General features: G+C 42.9%; 1 protein-coding gene across 3 annotated transcripts in view; it reads right to left on the bottom strand.

Moving 5' to 3' along the window:
• Positions 1 to 23,672, bottom strand: part of DGKI (diacylglycerol kinase iota) — a 441,930-nt gene that overhangs the window by 403,272 nt on the left and 14,986 nt on the right. The gene's annotated exons all lie outside the window — the stretch shown is intronic.

Genomic DNA, 23,672 nt, shown 5'->3' with positions numbered 1-23,672 from the left:
GGTTAAGAAAAACCCCAGAAGCAGCTGGGCTGTATATTACCTACTTGTTTATACATCCCTGTCATTAAAAACTACAGGTTGACACACATGGATGACTCCACCATTGTACTGATGTGTATTCAGCGCTATTTTGCCAAGATGATTTAAAAAGATAATTTCACTCTGTATGCCTTTTCTTTCATTTTATTTATGTTTTTTAACACAATAGGTTCTGGTTTGTGTACATCTCCAGTAAATCCGTTTCTTTGTCTCTCAGCTGTGCTTGGGGGAAGCTAACGCTGACTCACGTCTGGTCTGACATCTCTATTGAGCATGACAGCATTTTCCTTACCTGCCTGACAATCCCCAGTGCCGTTCCTGGTGAGGGAGTGAATGGAGAGAAAACGCCTACCATCCCCTCTGGCGTCCGGGGCAGTGGGGAGAACAGGTCTCTGGCCAGAGAGGAGCCACCAGGAGTCATCATGAATTGTTGAGGCAATCTGCTGGCTTGAGAACTTCCTGGACAAGGATCCAAAGAGAAGCAGCCGCGCTTGCTTTCCCAAGCAGATGTGACACAACGATTTGTAACAATACAGTATTGTCCCCACTAGAAACAATGGAAAAAAACCAGGTTCTTCAAGGCCAAACAAGGGCAGTGCGTAAGTATGCAATCAGGCAGACAAATACAAAACCTGCCATAAGCTTTCCTGAGCCCCAAAACCAAGATGATTCACATCTATTCTTGCTCTCATCTCCAGCATTTCCCCCTGGAGGGCTCCCCTTCATCTCATTAATTCCACTTGCTCCCAGATGGGCATAATCTCTTAGAATTTTATAATTGGAAGTACCTTTGAGATCACAAAGGTTCACGGTCTCATTTTAAAGATAAGGAAACTGAGGCTAAGGAAGGTGCAGGAAATTGTTTTGAGTCCAGACAGGTCAGTCAAGGCTAAGCCAACGTCAGCGCTGTGGCCCTGAGTTGGGGTGAACTAAACAAAGCATGAGAAGATAATTTCTGTGATGCTAAGTGATCATACAGGCAGGGCTTGAGCTGAGTAAGCATCAGGGGACAGGGTATTTCATTCCCTCTTCTTGGCCTCTACTGTGAGTCACTGGCAAGCAAGAGTAACTGCCCAGCCTCCCTTTTCTACCTGCCCTGCCCATTCTTCTTTAGCATTCTGACTTACCACATGAGGGTCCCCTACCTGAAAGACAGGTGAAGGGATGTCTTTAGAAGACAGAGCAAACGGTAACAATGAATATAGCAATAGTAGGGGCTCTTACTGAAGGTGAATATGTGCCAAATGACATGCAACTTGCATTTCATTTTTTAGAAAAGCTCTCTGAATCAGATTTGTTATTCCTATTTTACAAATGAAGCAAGTGAGTCTGAGAGAGGCTAAGCAACCAGCCCAAAGCGATGGAGACAGGTTTTGATGCGAGGTCTAGCTGATTTCAAAGTCAGGGCCCCACGAGACTGGGAAGAACCAGGGGCTAACACTTTGCATCTGCTAACACTCTGCTCAGGACCGAGATCACTAACACAGCCAAGCTTCTCTTCTGCTCTCTTCCTCACCAAGCATAACATCGTCGAAGCCAGTAACCCAACCGAGACCAAGAAGTGGAATGTGAATTGTATAAAATCCCTAAATTTCCACTCCCACACACCAATCATCACTACCAGCCTGATGGACAGAAGGCACCGGGAAAGGGGAAGGAATTGGACCGTGCAGGTACTTGCTTCCCCTATCCCAGGAGCCCTAGGAAAAGCTCACACAGTACAAGGCACAAATGTAAAAACTGTGCCAAACCCCTAAGTCCAGAGTCACTGGAGCAACAGGCTATGTGTTAGGTGATTTGTTCTCTTTCACGAAGGGATGCATTTCGCTTTTGATTCCCACGCCTGTCTGCGAAGACTCAAAATACTGTGCATCACACAGCACTGAATGTATATCCGTTTCCAAATACTGGTTTTCAAATACTGAAACTTCTTTTTAATATGAATTGTTTCAAAAACCTTCACTCAAGAGCTGTTTTCTTTTAGATCTGGATGCCTAAGAAACTACATGATGATGAAAAGCTACTAGGAACCAGTAACACTTCCAAGTGAATTTTGCATTTTGTCATAATAGCATCTAGGTACACTTGGAACAAAGAAATATTACGTTTATGCCTGAGCTACACAGTCTGGGCAGTTTTCAGACTGCACTGGAAGTGCAGATGGATTTACAGGCCCCCTATAATCTCCAGCACCTCGCGGGAGAACCTTAAATGAGCCGCCAATAAAGTCAAATTCCTGAGCATCCTGTAGGTCATTGCTTCTCAAACTTTCATGTGCTCAGGAGTCTTCTGGGGATGCTTTTAAAATGTGGCTTCTAATTGGGCAGGTCAGGGGAGGGGGGCTGGGGGGCGGGCCTGAAACTCTGTACTTCTAGCAGGCTCCCAGAGAATGCCGATGCCGCCCTGCACGGACACCCTTCAGTAGCAGCCCCTGAACCATACCTACCCAGTGCAGCCCAGCCTTTCACCTGCCTACCTGCCAGCTCTACCGTATTCCCCCTACTCATCAAGCCCTACCCCCCTCTTGCCGCCATTTTTCCTAAGGGGTGAGTGTGGGGATGTGCGTGTGAATGTAGCTCCCAAAAGGGTGAATCTTGTCTCTGAGACCTCGCCGATTCTCCTTTCATTCTCAGCACACTCATAGCCCAGGTGTGTTACACAATTAACCTCTCTGCCTAGGATTGCCTCGCGGCTATTTTGCATGTGTTTGTGTGGGCGTTGGTGGTGTTTAGTTGTATCTCTTTGAAAGCAGAGATAATGTAGAATATACTCTCCACAGCAACCAGTATTGCTAAATCAATTCTTGGGAGTTGATATATTATCTGGATGAGAAAAATACGCATCCTGGTATGGGTATTAAGGTGCAGACAATTCAGCATATGAATGAGAGAATTACATACATACTGACTGCTAAACATTTATTTCTCAAAATTATAGGTGCCATTTATTGACCACTTACTAAGAGTCAGGCACTGGGCTGCCTTGTGTGCTGTCTCATTTAATTGTCACAGGGCCCTAGCAGGGGAACCTCCAAAGCTCACACTTCAACAGAGTGCTGCCTCTCATTAAGTACTTACCAGGTACCAAAACTCAGTTAAAATCTGTAGAAGATCACAGAACAAGACATTATTCTGCTCTCTAGGCAGCTGCAGGCACAAATAATGAGGTTGCACTTTGGCAAGTATAATAATGCAGGTCAATGCACAGTGCCACGAGAGGAGAGAGACAGCCATCCAATAGCACTGGGAAAGGCCAAGAACTGACATTCAAACGAAATGTTTAAAAACAAAAACAAAAACAAAAACCATGGGTCCAAGCAGAGAAAGGAAGAAGAGCAGAAAAGGAAATGATAATGCATGTGCAGAGCAAGGGGGTATGACAGAGCATGGTAAGGTTGAGGAGGCCCCCGCAGCTTGGAACCCACACTGCACGTGGCAGCATGGTGGGAGAGCAGCGTGGGGGCAGTGGTTCTCTCTGGGGAGGTGGGGGTTGCTAGGTGTGCAACCTTTCTCAAACTGCACATCCCCACCCCAGGAATGTGTCTCCCTTCCACATCACCCATAAGTTCATCAGAATCTCCTCAAGAAGACAGCTGGGGAATGGAGAGTTTAACAAGCTCCCTTAGTGTTTTCCAATATGGCCACCATGAGTGGCGGTCCCCGCTGAAAAAGTACGATGTGCTGAGAACTGTGGGCTTTATCCCCTAGGCAGCGAAGACCAGAGGGCTTTAGAAATGGGGAAATGACAGAATTGGATCTATTTTTAGAAGATGCAGAGTATGGATTAGAATGTAGAAAACGTGGACACATGAGGCTACCGAAATAGCAATAATACAGATAATAATAGCTTGTACTTACTGGTGTCCCAGGCACTGTTCTGATTTAATAGTGCAATCAACAGATTTGAGAGCCTGATCTGAAGTGATGTCAGGAGAAATGGAGAGAAGGAATTGCTTCAAGAGAGATCTATAATTGGGCAAGATACGTGCTTAATGTTAAAAAGATTGGTATTTTGTCCCCAGGTACCAGATTGAAGTCTTGGGCTGTCCTAACCGCTGTTCCTCTTCCTCTGAGCATGTCTGACAGACATCTCAGGTGTGTCCTAATGGGAAGAATTTAGAGACATGACTCTCTAGGGTCAGCATCGAAACTACACAGATTTGAACATTTAAAAAGGTGAAAATTCTCCCAGAGCCGGCCGCAGTTTAGGTGCTGTGTCCTTGGCCAAAAATGATGCCAGAGTAAGGAATTTTCCTGCTTGCATGAGCAAGACTCCCATACATTTCCTGGGTTTAGGAACCCAGGAAGAGCTTAGAGCTCTTAGAAACTGGAGCTTAGAAACTGGAGATGCCCTGTGCTGCTCTCTCAAGAGAGGCCACTGCAGCTACTGATAAGCCAGAGCAGGGCTCCTGTTATTGGGGGAGCCCTGAAAATGGAAAATAGTATGATTTAGGGATAAATTGGTAACAGAATAATTGGCGACAGTAAGTTCAGAAAAGGCAAAGACTTCTATAATGCTAATGGCAAGTTCTCTTCAAATTAATAGATTTTTGTACAAATTCATTCACGATTCATTTATTGAGTGGCTGCTATGTGCCAGGCAAAATATTAGGAGCTGGGGCAAAGAGATACAGGAAAAAAAAATTTTTTTAAGAAAAAGAAAACAGTTATACTATGAAGCAAGTTTGATTGCCCCTAAAGCATTTATTATCAAGGTGTTACATTTTCTCAGACCACTAGACAGATTTTATGGTAAAAGTAAAACAGAGAAAACAAATCTGATCAAGGTTATATCTTGACTGCCCCCAAAAGTGCAAGCCCTTGACTATGGATCACTGCATTAACAGAGAGGAGTAGGATATCCTGCAGGCACATAACCCATATCTCATTTGTTCAAATACCCACAGTCAGGGCGGCCTCTCTATAAAGGGCTGGCTGGGGCTCTCTGGGACCAAGGCAAAAATCGAGAATGTTGTCTGTAACTATGACAGAAGGAAAAGAGATCCTTGGATAGGCTCATGTTGGCAAATAAACATTCCATCCCCGGTAGGAGTACATTACGACTGAATGATGTACAATCACAACATATTGTCCAGAACTACTGACATGGCCCCACCCAAATATAAAAAAGCCAGGAAGTACAACCTACAATGCTCCCAGAGTGAAGAGAGACAGAATATTTAGGAAACAGCACCACCGACTACCACAGAGATGTGGGAGAGTTGGCCCTGTTTTAACTAACCACGATCCCAAAAATCAAGCTCACGCATCAGACTTGATCAGACAATCTAACATGTTCATTGTCAAAAAACTAAAATTGTTGCTGCATTTCTGCTTCTGAAGTAATGATGTGCTATCCACAGATGAAATGATAAAGAAGGGGGATAGATATGAAAAAACACATGAAATTGAGCCTGAAGTGATTAAACAGAAACACCCCTGAGTTACTCTTTCCCTACTGATATCAGGAGGCTCTTTAATGGTATTACCTTGGAAGCGTTATGGGTTTCATAAATGGCAAAATCCATTCTAAGCCCCATTCTGACCAAGAACTGACAAAAAGGATTTAATACACCCCCTCCCATCACCATCACCCAAAATCACAGCCCACAAAACCAGCTTCCCCCCAAAATAATTTCCTGACCAACCTCAGAAGGAAATGATCATAAAATATTCTGTTAGAAACACTGAGAAGTGCCAGCGTTTTTGCAAAGCCTATCAGACAGAACTGAAATTTGTCAGGTAAATTCCTTGACATTGACAAAGTCTGAGACTGAGTACAATGGCTGTGTCACAGCCTCCCAGATCAGTCAGACTGTGCAGGACAATTGTAACATGTGCACCCAGTTTGGACCAAAATCATTCCCCAGGTCATACTGTTTAATGGCCATTGAGCTCTGATTTCACTGTGGAGACAAATGTCAACTAATCTCAGGATGAGCGGCCCTGCCTTCATCATACACATTAAACCTGTATATAAAACAAAATCTTCATGATTTCTGATTGCCCTGGCAAAACCAGGTAGGGGGCAACTCTCAAAGTACCCACCTATTCTTGCTTTGTTACGTATATTACTCTGTTCTACATCTCTCACAACCTACACAGTAATCGTCTTCTACAGTATACAGCTGAAAACTCTGAACTTCAGGGAAGTTGAGCACCTTCCTCAAGATCCAAGAGCTCCTAAGCAGTAGATCCCAAAAAGAACCACTTCTCTTCCCTTTCCCCCAGGCTTCTGCTTTGAAGGACAACCAGTCCACTGATACAAAAGAGGTAGTTTACAATAATGGTTAAAAATAATGGTTTATAATAATGCCAAAAGGCTTTGGGCAGAATTGACCTGGGTATGAACCCAGCCCCAAACCTACACAAATTTGAGGATTTGAGTTGCAGTTTCCTCAATGGTAAAGTGGAGAGAAGCTTCCCACCATGTGGTTTTTATGAAGAATAAGTAAGATTATATATAATGTGTAGGATGGGTCCCAGTACATCATAAGAGTTCCATAAATGTTGGCTGTCATCAACATCATTATCATGTAGGTTCCATGTAGTATAAAGGGGAGAGGCATTTAACTGTAGCAAAAGTTATACCAAATCTCTTAAGCAGTTTTACATATATTTTCTGGGAGTCAATAAACAGTAAAGTGTCAGGGCAAAATGACTTAATGAAGAAATCCTGCTCTTCTAAAATTTGGTATCTTGATGTCTGAAAGATACTATACCAAGCCATTGGCATGTACTAATTCATTTAATCCTCACTCACAGTAACCTTCTGTGGCAGATTCTGTTAACATCCCCATTTTGGAGATAAAGAAGTTGAGGCCAAGAGCACTTAGATAATTTGTCCAACTCCATACACCTACAAAGTGGTAGAGTCAAGATCTACTTTCAGAAAGCCTGCATTCTACCTACTCTGCCAGACTGCCTCTATGCAATATTGATTAGGTGTATAATAATATTGGAGGCAATAATAATACAGGTTGTGAAATGCTGTGTAAAACAAAAGACCGCAGTTTCTTAAGTTGTTATTGCATTGATGAAGTGAGGCATAACTTGTGAGAACAGTAGAAATGATCAAGAATTCTACACAGCAGAGCCCCAAACAATGACACTGTGAGGTATGGCAGGGACATAACTTGACACACACTCAAAAGGAAGGGAGCCTCCCTTTTTAAGCCAGGTAAATAGACCACTGACAATGGTAAGAAGCGGGATCCATCCACACAAGAACAGACTTCGGGGAACCAGCTACAGTGCCTGTGATGGAGGCAGTGGCACAGCTTTATCAGCATGGCAAAGCAAAGAGAAGAGATCACTCTCAGGGGCGTCACCTGACAATACAGAACAACTGCATATGGGCCCACATTAGTGAAGAGGCCGAAAACCAATTCCTGACTTGGCCTTTGGTTTCTTATTTGGCTTTGGCAAACTTAAAGTCTTCTTTGCATGCGTTAGAGTCGCTGAGTAAGGATGACTCCAAGGCTAACATTTCCAGGGCAGACGCAGGTCAGGAAGAAAGGATGAGAAGTAACCATGCTCATCACTGTGGGTCACGTCACATGGGAATATGCAGGCTCTGAGCACAAACACTCTGGGAACCACGCTCTTGGGTGTTGAGTGTGCTGGTGCTGGCTTCACTGTATTAGAGACATCAAAGACATCTACCATTTAAGGAACTAAAACTGACCTCTACGCTCCACTTTGTCCTCCACGATGAGGACAGCTCCCAAGGACCTACAATCTTTGTCACACTCTCCAGTGCCAGACCACTTTGCAAAGATGGCAGAAAGTCCTTGGCTATAAATTTCAAATGCTAAAACAGTTCTTACCCTGAGACAGATGGAAAATGCATTTTTGGCAATATTCTAACCCACTCAAATGTGGTGATTTTCCTCCAAATTGAATCTCAGAATTTCAAGCTGCATTTAATGCTGGCAATATACAACTTCCTGGTTCAAGATATTTAATAACCCTAATAGTTATTGAGTGAGACATAGACAAATGAGACTAATATATGGATATAATTTCCCTTGAAATAATCTCAGAAATGAAAGCCCAAGGGAAAATACGTTTATAATGAGGCAAAATTGATTTTTGCTAAATACAAAAATAGTGCAGGATACATTATTAAACCCCAAAGGGCAGCTTTGCTGCCTCTTTTGATCAATGGCTTGTTTTTTCAATTCTCTGCTTTCAAAGGCTCTCCGTAGTGGTATGGAAGGGTGGGTATGGAGGTACATGAAGGTTGGAGGAGAGGAATGAGGAGAACCCACCAGTGAAGCATGATGACCCCCACTCACGAAAGCCTTCATGAGGCCTTTTCTAATATCAGGGCTTTCAGTTTAAGAGTTAAGAAAAACTTCTCAGCACCAGAATGGAACACTGCAAGACTGTGCATACAAAGTGGGGAAATGGGTTAAAATTCCATCATCAACTTCATCGCTCTTAGAAGGGGGGACTCACTTGTGAACATTCGACAGCTTCTAGCTTCTCTGACCACAGGGATTTCAGCTGTTCCAAGCAACCTGGCACACAGCTGAAGCTTGAAACTAGACTAAGAAGTGCCCCAGACTAAGTGTTATTAACTGGTGCAAGCCTCCCCAGAGAAGACGTATGGAAAGAAATCTGAGCCTACAAACATTTCAGAGGCAGAACAAACTACGTAGGTGTATCATTTATATTTAAAAACAAATGGTACGCTGCTCTTAGGTCAAATAAGCATATAAACTAAAACAAAACAATTCCTTGGGCAGCAGTTTCTCCAAGTACTGGATTACTTAAGACTTCTCCAAGTTTGGACAGTGGAAGATAAGCTTCTCCTTTGCTAGTCTGAATCCCACTGCAAACATGGAAATACCAATAATTACCCAAAAGATCTGTTCTCTTTTTGCCTCCCAGTAATAAACAGCACTAAGTAACACTGGCTTTTGGTTCATGAAAGTAGAAATATTTGTTTTATCATTACTTTTCTTGAGTATTTACAGAAGCTGCATTCTTTCCCCTAAATCTTTAAAAAGCCATTGCCTCTTTTGCCCTGGAACAAGTGAAGAAAAGACAATGGTGTACGCACCTGAGAGCTAGCTAGGAGCCTGTGAAAGCCTTCTGCATATGAGAAACCAGCACACCTGATCCCTTTTGGAGGATCATATTTTTGGGGGTTGCTGGTTCAGCTTCTGCCAAAGTCTACAGTACTGATCTAAACTACGGCACCAATCTAGCTAATTTCAGATACTAGCTAACTGGTTTGCTCAACTGGGGGTTGATTTCATTGTGAAATTGAGAGAAAAAAAAAAACACGTAATTGGTCCATAAATTTATTCTTCTGATGTGGGTTAAAAACAAAGCCTCTAAAATGATGCATTCATTCTCTCATTAAACATTTTCTTTTTTTTTTTAATTTTTTTTTTCAACGTTTATTTATTTTTGGGACAGAGAGAGACAGAGCATGAACAGGGGAGGGGCAGAGAGAGAGGGAGACACAGAATCGGAAACAGGCTCCAGGCTCTGAGCCATCAGCCCAGAGCCCGACGCGGAGCTCGAACTCACGGACCGCGAGATCGTGACCTGGCTGAAGTCGGACGCTTAACCGACTGCGCCACCCAGGCGCCCCTCATTAAACATTTTCTAATTCATGTATTTATTGAAAGCCTACTACTACCCATGAGCCACTCAAGTTCATACTAGGAACATCAATAACAATGAGGATCTAGGCCTAAAGAAGCTTATAGGCAGCATGCATGAAACTCATGACACTAGCTATCGTCTAAAGTTTCTATAACATCACTTATCCTACCGTAAATTTAAAAAAAGATGGTAGAACAAAGTGAGGAAAAATTAATTCTATAACAGAGAGGAGAGACTCCAGACTGATGTGACTCTTAACGCTCTTTCTGTTTTCTGTGTGGGCTCCTCACAGGCTCTTTTATGTTGACGTGACTTCAGGTGCTCCCCATGTCCTTTTTCTACTCATCCTATAGAGTATTCCCTAGACAATCATGTTCATTCTCGTGATTTCAGCTCCCACTACAAAATCTACACATCCAGACTAGACTGTTCTCTTGAATTGTCAGATTCCCTTGCACATTAGATTTTCTCATCCTGTTGGTACACAGGTACCTTGCGTGCAATAAGACTGACATTTTGTTCATTCGTTTCTCCATCCACTGTAGTTCATCATCCTCTACTCTTTATCTGAAGTGTTAGCTCCACTAACCAACCAAATGTGAAACATGGAAGTCACCTTTGATTCTTCCTTCATTCCCAATAAATCTCACTCACTTGGTCCGTAAGTGCTCTTTGTTTTAAATTCTGAAGACTTCCTCCATACCCTCCATTTTCTAGCTCCGTCCTTGCCCCATTTCCCCTCAGCTACACTGGCACAAGATTCTCTATTGACCCATCCTCTGAAGTCATTTGAATAATCTAACTGAGACATGACTCTGAAAGATGCACTCCTTTATCTAAACCTCGCTCTACCAGCCTTTTGCTATGTACAGCCACCTATACCAGCTGTAAAAAAACGACATATCCTCCATTTTTAGTACTCACTGCTCCTCACATCAGCCTCCAGGGCCCAGGACTTCTCATAAAGGGCTTTCCCTCTGCATAATTTTCTCACAAGAATTTCCCAGTCTTTACCTCCCAACTCTATTCTTCCAAACTTTCTGTCTGACAAACTCAGTTTGACTTAAGTCCTTGCATCCAGACATAGCTATACCTATAACTCAGACTGGAAGTCTCCCATGCTGCCTTCCACTGCTACACATTGGTTCCAGCCAGTCCCATAACGGCTCCAGTTTCTGGGGACACAACTTAGACATGAGGAAAAACCATGATGCAGAATAAACATCAAGACCCTTTCTGGGTTCAAGCCTAGCACGGTGGTCCCAGCTCACTACTATCACCTACATCTACATGTTGCCCCAGTTGAACTATTCTCCACTGGATGTAGAGGAGATTGCAGCTTTCAACAACGGAGCCCCAAGCTCTTCATATTCCAGTACCAGCAGCCCCCACTGATACAGGAACAGCCACCTCCCTCTTTTGCCCCTCCTCATAACCTAATAGTGCCCTCCAGTGTCATGAGGTCTAACTGCATGCAAAGAAGGTAGAAACTCAAAACCCAATATGCCCTGCCCAATTAACCCCAATAGCTAGAGGTAAAATGTATTAAAGACTCAGAAATCCCCCCCTCTTTTTCTCCATAAAATGTATTTACACCAGAATTCACTGAGCTCCCACTTGCAGTCCCACCATTGGCAAAAGAAAAGAAGGAGGAAGAGGAGGAACAGGAGAAGGAGGAGCAGGAGAAGCAGGAGGAGAAGAAGAAGAGGAAGAGGAAGAAGAAGAAGGAGGAGGAGGAGGAGGAAGAGGAGGAGGAGGAGGAGAAGTAGAAGGAGAAGAAGAAGAAGAAGAAGAAGAAGAAGAAGAAGAAGGGGAAGGGGAGGAGGAGGAGAAGGTGAAGGAGAACTGGAGGAGGAGGAGGAAGAGAAAGAGGAGGAGGAGGAGGAGAAGTAGAAGGAGAAGAAGAAGAAGAAGAAGAAGAAGAAGAAGAAGAAGAAGAAGAAGAAGAAGAAGAAGAAGAAGAGGGACGAGGAGGAGAAGGTGAAGGAGAACTGGAGGAGGAGGAGGAGGAGGAGGAGGAAGAAGAGGAGAAGAAGTTGGGGAGGAGAAGGAGGGGGAGGGGGAGGAGACAAGGCTGTCATCTTCCTTGTTTCCAGGTAGTGGACAGCAGTAACCAACTGCCATCCTAGCAGGGCCACACTAGGCCAGCAGTGTCATCTGTGGAGGTCAGATTCATGGCCTCCCGCAAAACACAGGCTGGGGTGCTCACACAGGAACTAGATAGAATGAAATGACCCAGCTGTGTGTCCTTAGTTCTGAGAACTCCAGAGCCACCAGGACAGGAAGTGTGTAGATGCAAGCAGGGAGCGACCTCACAGTGATGAGAAGCATCCTCTGCTACCTAGCCACAGAGACCCTCCCAGAGGTTGCCTCTGAGCCAAGCTGGCATCCTAGTTATCTCTGTAGCTCATTCCTGACCATGAAATGATCTGTAGAAACTTCTGATGGGTCTATGTCAGAAGTATTGCTCAGCATTATGCCACTACTTAAGACACATTTTTTCCCAAGCCCAGGATTGTCATGGATGCCAGGGCTCATGGTATCTGCCCTCCTAACCAAGGTATTCCTTTAAATAAGAGCCCTCTAGTGAATAGCTTTGACCTATCTGGGTCAGCAGACGCCCTCACTAGGGTAGCAAACTCCATCCTTGGAAAGGAACCAATCTTTTCATTATTAAATCTCCTATGTTCACCAACCACTCAACCCTCGAATTTCTATCTTACCTGGCATCTCTGTTTTGGGGCACATTATTTGAAACTCCTCAGATCCAATTCACAAGCCCCTACCCACCCCCTACAGCATACTCAGACTAATAACCATAAAGAGCTTGGGCCAATACACAACGATCACATGAGGTGTTATTCCTCCCTAGCATTGCTACGTCAGTATCTCAGTTTTCTCATATGTGGAATGGGAATAATTATAATGCCTACTCCTGAGGCATTATACTACTTCTGAGCTCAGAGCTAACACTCAAAGGAGAAGTCTTTGAGCTAAGACTTGAATGATAAAAGCCAGACATGAAAAGGTCAAGAGCAGGGGTGCTCAACCTTAGCACTACTGACATTTTTTGTGAGGGACTGTCTTATGCATTGTAGGATGTTTATCAGTGCCCCTAACCTCTAACCACAGATACTAGTAGCATCCCCAGGATTGTGGCAAAATCACACTCATTGAATAACAATTGCGATCATCTGGTCTCATTTATTGACCCAAGCCACTACTTTATATTCCTGGATTATCAACTCACTTGTAATTTTCTATACAATCATATCATTTCTAAGCCACGTTTTCGCTTATGTTGACCGTTTGACCTCTGTGGAAGACCCTTCCCACCCTTTTCAATTGAATCGTTCTTCCTCATCCTTTAATACTTAAAGTATCCCACGTACATATCTCTATCACTATAATATATATGTTATAACTGTCGGTCGACTTGTTTATTTCCCTCTACTAATCAGTGAGATTCTCCTGGTCTGGAAATGGATCTTATTCATTTATGTTTGATGCCTAAAACACACCGGGTTCTTGACACATCCTTGGTGCTTAATAAATGTTTGTTGAATAAATGAACTGCTGTGCCCTCAAGGATACTACAATCACTTAGAGGCCAACAAGATAGATGCAGATATAACCCTCAAATAATACAAAAAATAAAACGTGGCATAAGAGAAATAACAACAAAGTGTTATTAGAGTTCAGATTCAAGAAAAGTTACTTTCCACTGAATATTTACTCATTTGCACAGAACAAAGTAAATACTGTATGCTGTTAAATTGTGACTCCTACAATCCCCCAACATACTCCTATAGTCACAGACCATGTGATCAATAAAGGTCTCACAGACCAGATGTGACGATGTTTGTGATTCATACGATCACTCCCACTGCAGAGCTAACCTGCAGATATCAGCGAAGTATTTCAACGCTAAGAACCCTAAGAATATGGGGACCCAAGCTGTGTGTCTGAATTAGGCCAGGGCCAAAAATTACCTTCTGATGCCCAGTCTCTTTACAATATAACATCTACTAAGTTTTATCCCTGTATGCGTGTCCCACACCTCTGGAGCCAGAGCAGGGCAGACACCAGACAGTGTGTATGCTGGTAGGAAGCCATCAGTTGTCCACAGCCAGTGTCCATGCCCACATTTTGCTGGTTGCTCCATATTTTGAACATCCTTCTTGGTTATACCCATATTTGGCTGTCAGATCATCAGTGACACTGTCTCGGAGCAGGAGGACCAAACCACACAGAAACGATTTATCCCTTTATTTACAAAAATGAGCTAACTGGAGAGTAATTTGAGAAAATGGACAGGATAGTGACCAAAAAAATCTTCAGGCAAAATTGCATAAAATACACCCAACTCAAAAGCAAACAGGCAACTTGGAGAGTGGGAACTGCTCTGGAATTAGGCCAAAGTATTTGTCATGTGGTTTCAGAAAATAATAATCCCCTGGGGTTTAAAGTTCAACAAGCATAAACTAACACTTAGGAGTCCAGGAATGTGTCATCAGCCACACAAGTACATTCCTAAAATGGCCCAGCTGGAACGCTAAGCTAAAGCTTCATGCGTCTGTATGGTTCACTAAGTTAGTTTCTGCAGTGCTGTTTTGCACATATTCCCATCTCCTTGCCCTAACTCCCAATGGATTCCTACTCTAAATATGAACCAAAACTCAAGACAAACTCATCACAAGTGTCTTACACAAAATTCATGCACAGATAGCTTTTATATCTATGCTTACTGATAACTAGAAATACAGTTGGAAATAATGCTAAACTTTTAAATAACTTGCTTTCCTCAAATGCCCTAAGCCACAGCAAAGTTATTATCAAATGCAACTATTCCAAAACAAAAAGCAAAACAAACAACAAAAAACCCTTCCAACTTTACTGAAGTGCCGTTTCACAAGTGGCCATCCTGAGGCACAGACAGGTCAAGGGCTTTAGCCAGGATCAAAGTCATGATCAATAAAGTAACACTTGGATATTTAAACTCTAGCTTAACTCAAAACCTGGAGCTCCACACCCCACTTGATGTTACCTCTTAATATAGCTATTGAGTCCAGCCCACATTTAAACACCTACTCACAGACGTTACACCAGATAACACTCTTCAACGAAGCCGTGTTCCCAGACCCACATCTTTGTACCCACACAGAGAATCCAAGGATTTCAGACTACAAGGGATCTTGATCTAGCCCTGCCTTCTCATTTAGTAAGTTATCTCAGTTCTCTGCAACCCACCACAGTGCCCTATCACCAATAAGGTGAGGTCCAAACTCCTTTAGCGAGCAGTACCCTCCATAATCTGACCCTATCTATTTCCAGACCCACCGTCTGCCAGGCACTTTGTACCCGCACTCCAGAATCAACAAATAACCTGAATTTCCTAGAATATACCATGCTTTTTCAAACCACCATGACTATGCTCTGACTTCTCTAGAGCACACTTTCATTCCTTGTCCCTGTACAGAATGGAGCTTTAACAATCTGTTTGAACATCCCCACTGCTCTAGAGCATTCTCAGACCCTTTCAGAAAGCATTATCGCCCCTTCCTCCATCATTTGTGACACTTTTTACATGCCTCTAACATAGTGCATCTCTCATCATGTGTAAATCTATGTTATTTGTATATCTGTCTTCTGCCACTAGAAGGTGAGTTCCTTGAAGATAGGGCCTTATTTCATTCATTTCTGTCATTTGTGTGTGTAGACTGACACCCAGTGAGTTCTTTATAAAGTCAGAAGAAATGAGATAAAGAGAAATAGAAGAAAAGGCAGCGGATGCTAAAATCAGAGAATTTAAGAGATTTGCTCAAGATCATCCAAACAGACACACGGATTGCACATCCAGGGACTCTGTCATATAGCCCAGGAGGCACAAAGTCACTTTGCCATCTATACAACATCCCACATCCCACATCCACCCATCTCCCTCCATTTCCGCTCTACCAGGACACCGTTTCTGGTGCTGAGCATAGTTTCTACCCACAGCTCTGCCATAGCTCTGGTGAGAACACTTGCACGTGAAAATGGCTGTCAGGAGGCTGAACCTTCTAGGGCCTTAGAAGAGCAGCTGAAGAGGTCACTCAGGTGAGCAGTTTAGTGAATAAGAGTCTTCCATGCAAGATTGGTGGGCAAAAGCTCAAGAACAACAGATACACCCCCTTCTCCCATCAGTTGCTCCCGGAACCGCTATTCCACTACCAAACCCCAACCTCCTAACCTTCCAGCATACCAGCCCCAAGGACAGTCTCTGGGACTGTGGGTCTTGCTGGCTGTCTCTCCATTGTCTGGGAAAGCCCCATGACTGAGCACGGCCTCTCCTACTTGCAAGAAAAGCCGGCCAAGAAAACCAGCCAAGAGATTAGCCAGCTGGCAGCCGCTCCAGGGGTGTGGCTGTGTGAGCCCAGACCAATCTCCCAGCACTGTGTAAGGGCTTCCCGTTGCCAGGAATCAGTCTTTCCAGCCCACAGCCAGCCTCCTCTGCAAGTGTCATAGCAATCCACCCCTCCCATGGGGCCTAGCCCAGAGAGAGCAGCCCCTCCCCAGCTACTGCCAATTTGCACCTCATTAGTAACAGCCTCTCCCCAGTGACAGTCCCTCAGAAATTCCAGACTGAGCACCTCCTTGGTGCTAAATGAAAGCTGGGTGTTTGGGGAGAGTGGCATCTGAGCTGCTAGAATGACAAGTCTGAGGGCTTCCTAGAAAACTAGGAGAGCACAGGCTACCAACAGGAGACAGAGAATGTTGTGTCTGGCAGTGACCAGTGGTTGGAGGTTAGGAGGTTCTAGAAATCAAAGGGATATTATGAAACTCAAGTCGATGGCTCAAGGTGAATGGTGAGCTGAATGAATGCAGGTGGACTGTAGCAAAATGCCTGAGGAATGTGACAGGAGGTGTCTCCTTTACTTGGATGCTTGAAAAATGATGTAAAATGACCCATCCCTTCCCCCATCACAGAGAGGTAGCATGAAATGCCTACTGAAACTTTTAGACGAACCAAAAACACTGCTGTCTGTTCAAAAATTCTAAAGGAACATACTGATTTGTCAAATTTCCTATCGTCCTTATTGAGGAAGAACGGAGTGAGCAACTTCCAGTTGGCCATGGTGAGGTGGACACATACTCTATCCCAACTCCCTCTGGAAACTCCTGCTAAAATGAAAGTAAAGGAAATAAGAGACATAATTTCACAAGAACGGAAAAGGGATGACAACAAGATTTTTGGAAGATGGACAGGGAACTGAGTAGAGGTGACTGAGTGCAGGCAGGGCAGAGGCAAGAGAAGCAAATGGGAGGTGGGTTCCCCTGCAAGGGCTCCAGGAAAGTTCCGGATGGGAGGTGCCAGGTACACCTGAACATGAGGGTGGGAGAAGGCTTGAAGCAGGCTTTACAGAGACCATTCAGATCCCCACCCTGAGAGGCCTGATGGCTACTCCTGCAGCACAAGGCCAGAAAGCTGGAGATTTAGTTCCTAAAGAGACTAAACCGGAGAGAACCAGGAACACCAATCATAACTGGGTTTGAGTCTGAGCCCTTCCACCTAGGGCAGAAAGATCAACCAAAAATCTACGCGCCAAATAGTGAAAGTTCTGGTCACAGAGAAACAACGGGTATCAACCTCTTAAAACAAAAGTAGACCACTCTCCTCAGAGAACTGTACAGAAAATATTAATGTTTAGGGTTTTCCTAATAAAACCAACCCTGTCCCTCATCAATCACTCCGTAATGAAGATTAGTGGCCTCACAAGTCACATACATGTACACATGGAGCTTCCATTCAGCCTTTTGGAGCCTCTCTCTCTTAAATCTGAATGGATCATCAGATACTTGAATGGAAACTCCAACATGAAAAGAAGGCACTGACAAAAAAACAAAACAAAAAAACTTTTTTTTTGAAAAAAAAAAAAGAGTTAATATAGGCCAAACAAAACATCCAAAAATTATCATTAATATCCTTAGAGAAATAAAAGAAGATATTAAGGCCATAGAAAAAAATGGAGTACTATGAAAAAAGAACTCTAGAAATTAAGAAAGAACTCTTAGAAATTAAAAGTAGGATCACAAAAAATTAAAAAATCAATAAAAGGACTGAAAATAAATGAGGAAATTCCCCAGAGGGCAGATAAAAGGAAAAGAGAACTTTTAATAGGAAAGAAAATTAGAAGAATATTCCACTAGATACAAGTAACTATATAATATAAATTCCAGAGAAAACCAACAGATAAAATGGAGGATCCCTAGACAATAAAACCAGAAAGTTGCCTAGAACTAAAAGTTTTCAGATTGAAGAGATCTAAAAAGTTCCCACACCATGAATATATGCAGCCATGCCAAGGCACATATTCTCTTTAACCAGAAGGAGAAAAAAAAATTAAATCCACAGAGAATGAGAAAATAAAAGTTATTGAGAACCAAATGGATTTGGACTTCTTGACTGCAACTTTTGGAAGCAGAGCAGCAACCCAGAAACACCCTCGTCACTCTGAGGTAAAAGTATTTCCGGTCTAGAACTCCATACCCTGAAAAACTCTTGATCAAGAGTGAGGTCAGGAAAAAAAAAAAAAAAGATATTCTGGGACATGAAAGGACTCAAAATATCTACCTCCTATGCACCCAATCCAAGGAAGCCACCTCTTGGGAAACTTTTTCCACTTGGTCATCTAAAAATATGATCGGGAAAAAAATAAATAAAAGATAAAAAAAATAAAGAAAAATATGATGGGAAAAAAAAACCCAACCAAGAATGTGGTGGGTACTGTTGCTCTTGAAATTTTCGTATATTCCACCAAACGAGGCATAAATCAAAGACGAAATTTAGGAAAACTAGAAAATGAGGAAGAAAGAGAGCTGTGGTCCCGACCAGCCCAGAAAGGGAGAGATGTGAGGGACCTGGGAGGGTCATCTACTCAAAAACAAGGAAAATGATACATTTCTGGATATGTTTAAAAGCCACAGAAGTTGTATGGTTCTTTTAAGAAGTTTGTGGAAGGGGTGCCTGAGTGGCTGAGTCCATTAAGCGTTTGACTCTTCATTTGGGCTCAGGTCATGATCTAACAATTTGTGGCATCAAGCCCCGTGTCTACCACTGTGCTGGCTGTGCAGAGCCTGCTTGGGATTGTCTCTCTCCCCTTCTCTCAGCCCTTCCTCCACTCGTGCTGTCTCTCAAAATAAATAAACTTTAAAAACCAAAACAAAAATAAATTATAAAAAAATAGATGTTTGTGGAAGAATTAGGAACAAGTCCACATAAATTGTTTTTTTTAATGCGACCAATAATACAAGGAAGGAAATGTCTTCAGTAGCCCACTGGGTGGCCCAGACATACATAAGATTTACAAAGTCGGTAACAGAAGCATATATGAACGATTCAAATAAAATTGTGATCTGAGCATACTGGAGAGATGAAAGAAGGGATACATGCAGGTGAGACAAAAAAGAATGATATCCTCACCTTCTCAGAGGAAACAGTTGAGAGAGTTTACAAAACATGTTATTTATAAATAGAAATGTCGAATCTAGAAGAAACAGCTAACAAGTCATACCAGCTGTGGGGAAATGGGAATAACACAGAGAAGAGGATCATGGTTTTGCTCTAAGCCTGTGCTAGCTATGAACTGTGCATTAAGCTGTACTTATGCACCACTTGATTTAAATAAATATTATGTTCAAAAACTAAAGCAAAAAGTTGGCTAATCCTCACTACCTGCGTTAGCACCTCTCCAAAATGATGTGCACCATTGGCAAACCTATGCTCCGGAGCTGTCGTGAAGAAACGTAATTACCCTGGGAAGTTCACAAGGTCTTCCCATGTGTCCATGGCAGATGGCACACACATGATTTACATGGTGGTAGGGCAGCAGTGTCTTGCATCTCAATAGGGTTTATAATTTACCAAGTGCCTACATCGTTCAATGCGGCCTCGACAACCGTGCTGTGCAGCAAGTATCACCAGCCTCATTTTTCAAACGAGGACCCTGGACTTCAGAGAGAGTGAGACCTCTCCGAGGGTTAACAAGTGACACGCAAACAATCCAACTCCATTTGTGAGCGTGCACACGTGTGCGTGCGCGCACACACACGCGGTAACAGGGGTAAACAACGTCACGTTAACAGACTTATTTTCTAATTTTATTTATGCCTCTGTTGATCCAAGAGAGTGAGGAATAAACATTTTTGAAAGAAGTCTATCAGGAAAAAAATCAAGGGTCATCTATAATTTTTTCATTTAAAACAAAAGTGGCTTGGGGCGCCTGGGTGGCGCAGTCGGTTAAGGGTCCGACTTCAGCCAGGTCACGATCTCGCGGTCCGTGAGTTCAAGCCCCGCGTCGGGCTCTGGGCTGATGGCTCAGAGCCTGGAGCCTGTTTCCGATTCTGTGTCTCCCTCTCTCTCTGCACCTCCCCCGTTCATGCTCTGTGTCTCTCTGTCCCAAAAATAAATAAACGTTGAAAAAAAAAAATTTAAAAACAAAAGTGGCTTCACTGAGTAACATGGAAAGGAATACGAAGTTTTGCGTCTTGGAGTGTATTACTGTTATCAGACTGAATTACGACACTGCTTGGTAGTGGTGGTCTCCACATCATTAATAACTGGGTCTGTTGAAAGGTGGACAAAGAGAGTTTTCTAATCTTAATTCTGAAATTCGTTTGCAGGTTGCATCCTCACGTCAGACAGGTCATGTGTGCCTGTGGGCCCAAGACTACTCATCACTCCTGGGGGCCCTCAACGAAGCCCCTATTCCTTCTTGCATATTAAAGAAGTTGCTCAAAGTTGATCTCAAAGGTGCTCTCTCTTCTACCCAATTTTCTCTATTTTCCATTTATATGGGAAAAATCGTTTTCCAAAATGTAGAGTGTGGGCCAGCTCTCAAGCCTTGCAATGCAATGTACATAATGCACGGAATAAGCTGGGCATTGTCCTGATCCTTCAGGAGCAGGCGTGAAAGCCAGGGGACAGAATTGGTCACACTGACTTTCCACCACATTGCTGCACTCCATTTACTGAAGATTAGGTCTGAAAAGAGTGTGCAGTTCGCAGCTGAAAGCAAATCTTTCCGAGCTGCAAAATTATCTGTATTTCTATTAACTGGTCCAGCCAATCCCTATTCATGTAATAGCGTTAGACAGTAACACAGCCCTCTGACAGTGAACAACGTTTAAGCTGCTCGACTACTATTTTCTAATACATTCAGAACACACATTTCTCTATTAATTTGTTCAGTGACTTCTAGGTATTGGGATCTGGAAAAAAACTTTCCACTTCATTAACAAAAGTTCAATGATGTGATTTGGGGAGTTTCTCTAAACAGATTAGAAAAAGTTCCCAGCTCTAAGACAATCTAAATTCCCCAATTTTCTCTACAGTTACCAGGTTAGAACTTAGGATAAGGTTGCCTAGCTACAGTATTAATTAATGACATCAAATCTAACCATTTATTACACTATTTTATGTAAAAATTAGTTTCATGTTTAGGTTCTGAGGCTACCTCACATTCTCCTTACTCAACCTTTCCCAGATTCTTATGGATTTGAGATTCACCCTCCTTCCTCGTGTCCTCCTTCCTCCTTCCTATTGTCCCAGACGCATGAGAGGAACATGGCTCTCAGCCACCATGGCCACTGCAGAGAGAACAGGGATCTCCCTTCCCTCTTCATGTCCTGAGGGAGGGAGGGAGGGAGGGAAGATCTTGTCCACTCTGGAATGTTTCATGGCAGGGCAGGGTAGAGGTGTCACTTTTGCAGCAATGGCTTCTGTAGTAATAACAGTGTCTCCAGAAAGACGAATTAGCAATGGATCCAGCAAGAACAAAGACTTTCTCACATTTGGGTACAGACCACCACCTCTCTTCTCCCAAAACCTCCCGTGGCTCTCTGTTAACTACAAAATTCAAATTCCTCCAATGGCATTCAAGGCTTTCTATAAAGAGTATTAAGTTACCTCTCTTGCCTGACTTTTCACTACATATCTCCATGCTCAAAGCAAAATTATCCCACAATTCACATGGCTGCCCCAGTACATTATTCATTTCCATCCACCAAGTCCTTTCTCAGACAAGCCCTCTGCCTAGATTGTCCATACCTGCTCTCCTTGTGTCCTGTCTCCTCTTGTTGGAATATTACCAAACCATCAAAGCCAACATCTCAAGAAAACCTCCAAGCAGAACTAACTTCTCTCCCCCTCTTTGGTTTTTCTACAACTCAGAAATAGTCATGTGCATTACTTTATGTCTGTTGTTTACCTTTGTTCAAGCTCTGATGTCTAAGAGGTATAGAGAAGATATATAACTCCTAGTAAAGACCCTTCATATGTGAATTTCTAGGTAGTTTAAAGCTAGAAACCTGTTTAAAGCTTCCACTCCAAAAAACTCAAATGTTTGATTTCAGGGGCTGTTGAAAAAAGAGAAGAAGCAAATGTACTGTGTTCCAAAATTGTTTCTAGTTTGCCATTTGGAACTTAGGGTATGTTTCCTCCACTGTACCAGTGATATGAATAAATACACGTATCTCCACCTGGCCATCCCCTCTTCTTTCTTGAAAGCATACTTAACCATTATCTGCTCTTAAAGGTCTTTTTCCACTCTTCCATCTGATGTAGGGACCCTTCCTCTGGGGCCCCCAACCATCCCTCCACCTTTGAACTTATCACTTTGTACTGTTATGGGTCAATTCCATCCCTCTCCCTCACTAGACCATACATTCTTCATAGCAGAACTTCTTACTTCTCTTATTTGTAGCACTTAGCATAGCGTTTGGCACACAGTAAGCACTCAACACGTGTTGTTGTTGTTGTTGTTTCTCCAATAAGTTATGATCAATCTGAAACGATTTTAAGGTAGAAATCATATTATTCAACTTTGGATTCCTCAACAAGGGCTTGAAATAGTGATTTGCACATACGGTATGTGAGTATTCCACAACTATTCCTATGAAACTGGTAAGTTTTTATCCAGGGAACTGCTCATGTTATAAAACATAGGTGAGAAAAACCCAATGATTCTCCCCTTGATGCTTTTTTTTTTAGTACTTTTTTCTTGATTTTCAATATCAAGACTTCAAAGAAAGCACTTGATGCGTGGGAGAGCCTCAGAGACCAGGGAGATTCATGTATTTCATTTCTCATGTTCTAAAGCTTCTCTCCTTTTCAATTTCTCATCATCCTCACAAATTATCTCACTCCCTTCAGCTGAGGAGGCACATTACTCAGGTTACTTTTAGAACACCCTTGTGTGCAATATTGGCAGTTCAAAGCACCAGAGAATCCACACAAACACAAGGATTCTCCTGGGGCTTTTGCTTTGTCCTTGAAGCCCTTTTCATAGACTCCTATGGTCTTTCCTATAAGAACCAGGTGAGCCACATTAAAGGTTCAAGTCCATGCATTTTTACTTCCATGCCTCCCTGGTGAATTTACACTAAATATTTATTGAACATGATGGGAACTAATATAAGAATAAAACAGGGAGCACAATAAGCAATTTCTGCCACATAGAACCTAAAGCTGCACATCCATATTCCAAGTTCATACCCTGCATCCTGGACCATGCCTTTGCCAAATTTCAGGAATCTCCTCATGGAGAAGCAGTGATGCTCTTCCCCCACCCTTCACTCTACTTCCAAATAACAACTACTACAAACTAAGTATTTTTGATGGCAAAACAGCCAGTCTACACCAAAGCTATAGAACTTGTTCCTTCCTGCACAGAGCCCTGTACGTCTGGCAATTTAGAGGAAGATGAAGATTACAAAGAAGACAAATTTCCTGTCCTTACCCTTATGGAAATCAGTCACCACTGTAGTGAGGAGGAACACACGACAAGCAAAATGAAGGAGAACACCAACAATGATTTGCCCCTGTCTTCAATGCTCTCTTCTTCCTACTTATACCTCTAAGGGGTAACTTTTTAATCAGACAACTAGACTTCTTAATTCAAGAACTATATCTTTCAAGGTTGTCATTTAAGGATGGCTGGTTAGAGGTTTCTAGAGGTTTGATAATGACTC

This window comes from Herpailurus yagouaroundi, unplaced genomic scaffold (genome assembly GCF_014898765.1).
Source record: "Herpailurus yagouaroundi ecotype Mexico unplaced genomic scaffold, PumYag 100, whole genome shotgun sequence".
Classification (NCBI taxonomy): domain Eukaryota; kingdom Metazoa; phylum Chordata; class Mammalia; order Carnivora; family Felidae; genus Herpailurus; species Herpailurus yagouaroundi.
This window is presented reverse-complemented; position numbering and strand designations above follow the sequence as displayed.